This window comes from Delphinapterus leucas, chromosome X, assembly GCF_059928025.1.
Source record: "Delphinapterus leucas isolate spDelLeu-1000000601 "Yukka" chromosome X, BTC_Dleu_Yukka2, whole genome shotgun sequence".
NCBI lineage: Eukaryota > Metazoa > Chordata > Mammalia > Artiodactyla > Monodontidae > Delphinapterus > Delphinapterus leucas.
Window position 1 is genome coordinate 100,212,222 of NC_143150.1, and position 6,505 is coordinate 100,218,726.

The 6,505-nt window shown below is 36.5% G+C and overlaps 1 protein-coding gene across 15 annotated transcripts in view; it reads right to left on the reverse strand.

Annotated features, from left to right (window-relative positions):
• Nucleotides 1-6,505, reverse strand: part of PRRG1 (proline rich and Gla domain 1) — a 229,482-nt gene that overhangs the window by 79,221 nt on the left and 143,756 nt on the right. The gene's annotated exons all lie outside the window — the stretch shown is intronic.

The following is a 6,505-nucleotide window of genomic DNA, read 5'->3' on the forward strand; positions in this document are numbered from 1 at the left end:
AAAAAACCACAAAGTTAGCAGAAGAAAAGAAATCATAAAGATCAGATCAGAAATCAATGAAAAAGAAATGAAGGAAACAACAGCAGAGATCAATAAAACTAAAAGCTGGTTCTTTGAGAAGATAAACAAAATTGATAAACCATTAGCCAGACTCATCAAGAAAAAAAGGGAGAAGACTCAAATCAAGAGAATCAGAAATGAAAAAGAAGTAACAACTGACATTGCAAAAATACAACGGATCATGAGAGATTACTACCCACAACTGTATGCCAATAAAATGGACAACCTGCAAGAAATGGATAAATTCTTAGAAAAAGGCAACCTTCTGAGATTGAACCAGGAAGAAACAGAAAACACAAACAGACCAATCACAAGCACTGACATTGAAACTGTGATTTAAAACCTTCCAAAAAACAAAAGCCCAGGACAAGATGGCTTCACAGGTGAATTCTATCAAACATTTATAGAAGGGCTAACTCCTATCCTTCTCAAACTATTCCAAAATATAGCAGAGGGAGGAACACTCCCAAACTCATTCTATGAGGCCACCATCACCCTGATACTAAAACCAGACAAAGATGTCACAAAGAAAGGAAACTACAGGCCAATATCACTGATGAACATACATGCAAAAATCCTCAACAAAATACTAGCAAACAGAATCCAACAGCACATTAAAAGGACCATACACCATGATCAAGTGGGGTTTAGCCCAGGAATGCAAGGATTCTTCAATATACGCAAATCAATCAATGTGATACACCATATTAACAAACTGAAGAATAAAAACCATACGATCATCTCAATAGATGCAGAAAAAGCTTTTGACAAAATTCAACACCCATTTATGATAAAAACCCTCCTGAAAGTAGGCATAGAGGGAACTTACCTCAACATAATAAAGGGCATATATGACAAACCCACAGCCAACATTGTCCTCCATGGTGAAAACCTGAAAGCATTTCCACTAAGATCAGGAACAAGACAAGGTTGCCCACTCTCACCACTCTTGCTCAACACAGTTTTGGAAGTTTTAGCCACAGCAATCAGAGAAGAAAAGGAAATAAAAGGAATCCGAATTGGAAAAGAAGAGGTAAAACTGTCACTGTTTGCAGATGACATGATGCTGTACAAAGAGAATCCTAAAGATGCTACCAGAAAACTACTAGAGCTAATCAATGAATTTGGTAAAGTAGCAGGATACAAAATTAAGGCACAGAACTCTCCTGCATTCCTATACACTAATGATGAAAAATCTGAAAGAGGAATTAAGGAAACACTCCCATTTACCACTGCAACAAAAAGAATAAAAGACCAAGGAATAAACCTACCTAAGGACACAAAACACCTTTATGAAGAAAACTATAAGACACTGATGAAAGAAAATAAAGATGATACAAGCAGATGGAGAGATATACCATGTTCTTGGATTGGAAGAATTAACACTGTGAAAATGACTACACTACGCAAAGCAAACTACAGATTCAATGCAATCCCTATCAAACTACCACTGGCATTTTTCACAGAACTAGAACAAAAAATTTCACAATTTGTATGGAAACACAAAAGACCCCGAATACCCAAAGCAATCTTGAGAAAGAAAAATGGAGATGGAGGAATCAGGCTTCCGGACTTCAGACTATACTACAAAGCTACAGTAATCTAGACAGTATGGTACTGGCACAAAAACAGAAATCTAGATCAATGGAACAGGATAGAAAGCCCAGAGAGAAACCCACGCACATATGGTCACCTTATTTTGATAAAGGAGGCAAGAATATACAATGGAGAAAAGACAGCCTCTTCGATAAGTGGTGCTTCGAATACTGGACAGCTACATGTAAAAGAATGAAATTAGAACACTCCCTAACACCACATACAAAAATAAACTCAAAATGGATTAAAGACCTAAATGTAAGGCCAGACACTATAAAACCCTTAGAGGAAAACATAGGCAGAACACTCTACGACGTACATCACAGCAAGATCCTTTTTGACCCACCTCCTAGAGAAATGGAAATAAAAACAAAAATAAACAAATGGGACCTAATGAAACTTAAAAGCTTCTGCACAGCCAAGGAAACCATAAACAAGACCAAAAGACAACCCTCAGAATGGGAGAAAATATTTGCAAATGAAGCAACTGACAAAGGATTAATTTCCAAAATTTACAAGCAGCTCATGCAGTTCAATACCAAAAATGCAGACAACCCAATCCCAAAATGGGCAGAAGACCTAAAAAGACATTTCTCCAAAGAAGATATACAGATTGCCAACAGACACATGAAAGAATGCTCAACATCATTAATCATTAGAGAAACACAAATCAAAACTGCAATGAGGTACCATCTCACACCAGTCAGAATGGCCATGATCAAAAAATCTACAAACAGTAAATGCTGTAGAGGGTGTGGAGAAAAGGGAACCCTCTTGCACTGCTGGTGGGCATGTACATTGATACAGCCACTATGGAGAACAGTATGGAGGTTCCTTAGAAAACTAAAAACAGAGCTACCATATGACCCAGCAATCCCACTACTGGGCATATACCCTGAGAAAACCATAATTCAAAAAGAGTCAAGTACTGCAGGGCTCATTGCAGCTCTATTTACAATAGCCAGGACATGGAAGCAACCTAAGTGACCACTGACAGATGAATGGATAAAGAAGATGTTGCACATATATACAATGGAATATTACTCAGCCATATAAAGAATCAAAATTGAGTTATTTGTAGTGAGGTGGATGGACCTAGAGTGTGTCATACAGAGTGAAGTAAGTCAGAAAGAGGAAAACAAATACTGTATGCTTACATATATATATGGAATCTAAAAAAGAAAAAAAATATGGTCATGAAGAACCTAGGGAGGATAAAGGGAATAAAGGGATAAAGGGAATAAAGATGCACACCTACTAGATAATGAACTTGAGGACACGGGGAGGGGGAAGGGTAAGCTGGGACAAAGTGAGAGAGTGGCAGGTACACATATACACTATCAAATGTAAAACCGATAGCTAGTGGGAAGCAGCCGCATAGCGCAAGGAGATCAGCTAGGTGCTTTGTCACCACCTAGAGCAGTGGGATAAGGAGGGTAGGAGGGAGGGAGACACAAGAGGGAAGAGATATGGGGATATATGTATATGTATAGCTGATTCACTTTGTTATAAAGCAGAAACTCACATACCATTTTAAAGCAATTATACTCCAATAAATATGTTAAAAAAGGTACTAAAAATAAATGAAACCAAAAAAAACCAAGAAAAACGAAAACAAAAATAGAAACACAACACAATAAAACCAATGTGATGCAACAAAGCATCTCACTGCTTTTGAGAGGAATGAGTTCTAAGAGGAAGTTTATAGCAGTAAACTTTTAAGAGAAAAGAAGGATCTCAAAAGAACAACCGAACTTTACCCCTCAAGGAATTAGTAAAAGAAGAACAAACTAAGCCCAAAATTAGAGGAAGGAAATACTAAATATCAGAGCAGAAATGAATGAAATAAAGAATAGGAAAACAATAGAAAAGATTACCGAAACTAAAAGTTGGTTCACTGAAAAGATGAACGAAATTTACAAATTTTTAGCTAGACCAAGGAAAAAAAAAAGGACCCAAATAAATAAGGTCAGAAATGAAAGAGGAGACATTACAACTAATACCACAAAAATACAAAGGATCATGAGACTACTATGAACAATTATACACCAACAAATTAAACAACCTAGAAGTACTAGCATAGGAAAAAAAAAAAAACCAGAAAGACCAAAAGAAAAGAATCCAGAATCCAGAAATAAACCCAAGCATATAAGGTCAACTAATATTTGACAAGGGAGGCAAGAACACTCAATGGGGAAAAGACAGTCTCTTCAATAAATGATTCTGGGAAAACTAGATATTCACATGCAAAAAAATGAAAGTGGACCACCTACCTTACGCCATCGACAAAAATTAACTTGAAATGAATTAAAGACTTAAATGTAAGACTTGAACTCATAAAAGTCCTAGAAGAAAAGAAAGGGAAACAACACAGGCAAGAAAAAACACAAATAAATGAGACTACACCAAAGTAAAAAGCTTCTGCATAGCAAAAGAAATGATCAACAAAATGAAGAGGTAACCAAAGGAATGGGAGATTTTATTTGCAAACCACATATTCAATAAAGGATTAATATCCAAAATATGCAATGATCTTACACAACTCAAAAGCCGAAAAACAACCAAATTTTAAAATGGGCAATGAATCTAAGTAGACATTTTTCGAAAGAGAACATATAAATGGCCAACAGGTATATGAAAAGGTGCTCAACGTCACTAATCATGAGAGAAATGCAAATCAAAACCACAATGATACATCACACCTCACACCTGTTACTATGTCTATTATCAATGACAAGAGATAATAAATGCTAGTGAGAACATGGAAAAAGGGGAACCCTTGGACACTGTTGGTGGGAATGTAACCTAGTACAGCCACTGTGGAAAGGAGTATGGAAGTTCCTCAAGAAAATAAAAAAAACAGAAATACCATGTGATCCAGCAATTCCTCTTTGGGGTATATAGCTGAAGGAAATGAAATCACTATCTGGAAGAGATTTCTGTACCACTATATTCACTGCAGCATCATTTACAATAGTCAAGACATGGAAACACCTAAATGCCTACCAACAGATGAATGGATAAACACACACACACACGAATATTATTCAGCCATAAAACAGGAAATTCTGCTACTTGTGACAAGATGGATGAATCTTAACACATTAGGCTAAGTGAAATAAGTCAGATACTGAAAGACAAATACTGTATAATCTCACTTATATGTGGAATCCGAAGAGAACCAAACTCATAAAAATAGAGAGTAGCCTGGTGGTTGCCAGGAGTGGGGGCAGGGAGTGGTGGTGAGAATGGGTGAAGATGGTCAAAAGGTACAAACTTCCAATTTTAAGATGAGTAAGTTCTGGGGATGTAATATAGAGCATGACGATTATAGTTATCAATACTTACTGTATATTTGAAAGATGCTAAGCAAGTAGACCTTAAAAGTTCTCAACACACCACACAAAAAATTATAACTATGTGAGGTGATGGATCTGCTAACTAACCTTATTGTGGTGATGGATATGTTAAGTAACATTATTGTGGCAATCATTTCACAATATATCTATGTATCAAATCATCACATTGTACACCTTAAACTTATACAATATTATATATCAATTATATCTCAAATAAAGCTGGGAAAGAAAGAAATAAAGCATATATGAAATAGAGACAATCAGGGAATAAATATGCGACTGAAACCTGAGAACTAGTTGTGTAACACTGGAAAATTTTCTATCTCAAGTTCTTTGCAAAAGGAGGGAGCAGAACTAGATGAGTGTTTCCCAAATTGATGTCCACAGGATGTTAAAAGGTGCATTATCCAGAAATAGGGCTCTGATCAAATAAATGTAAGACATGCTGTCTTAAGGTTTCTTTATTATAAAACTTTTCAGAGCCTTAAAAATGCTAATAAGCAATGTGACAAAAGTATAGTCTCTCAATGTATTTGGCTATACAATCCTTTTTGTGAGCAATCAGTATTTCTTAGGAGTTCTATTCTTGGGAGCTCAGTTTGGGAAACTGGACAAGATAACTGCTAAAAACTCTCGCAGCTCTGAAATTGCATTACTTTCTAACAAGGCATTAATTGTATGGAACAAAATTAACATAAGGTGAATCAAGAAAGAAGTCAAGGGGGCTTGATTCTCAGAGAATTTTGGAGCCAAAAGGAACTTGAGAAATCATGTAATGATTTCTCATCACCTCACCTTTTATTTAAAGCAGCAGACTCACTCTCAAAAAATCTTATGCAGAACACTAATATATAAAATGGGTTAGGGCCAAAGTTTTCAGGTTGAATTGAAGTGGAGGGCTGTAGTCCCACTCACTGGGATTTCTCCTTGAGGTAGCCTAGAAACACCTCGTCAGAAAGCAAGAGTTTAGTGAGCCCTGACCCTTCGGATGAAACTATTCTGGGAAGGCTTTAGGAAAGAGCTGGAACTCTCATACATATTCACAGGAAAGTCCTTCACCCTTCCCAGTATCATCTCAATTTTCACTGTCACCCCTCCAAATCAGATAAGTAAAATAAGCATTATGTAAAGAGAATTATAAAACCTTTTTGACTCCAAGAAAAACCACAAGAAAGTCAATACACTAAAATGCAATCCCTACACAAACAAGATGCTATGAAAGAGCTAAGCCAGGGAGTCACATGGCTAAATTTGGATTTTAAGAAGTTGTCTGTGGTGGCAGCAGGGAAAGGAGATTTGACTGGTAAGCCTTCTTGTATTTTATTTCTTGTTTATTCTTTAATATTTAATAGTCTTTTTGAAAAGAATCAAGCCATTCTCAGTTGTGTTAGGGGAAGCACAAAGGAAAGGGTTGTCAGGCATAGGCCAGGATTTTCAAGAGGACTTGCCTCTCCAGAGGTCAACATGGTGGAGAGAATAGGCTTCAGAGG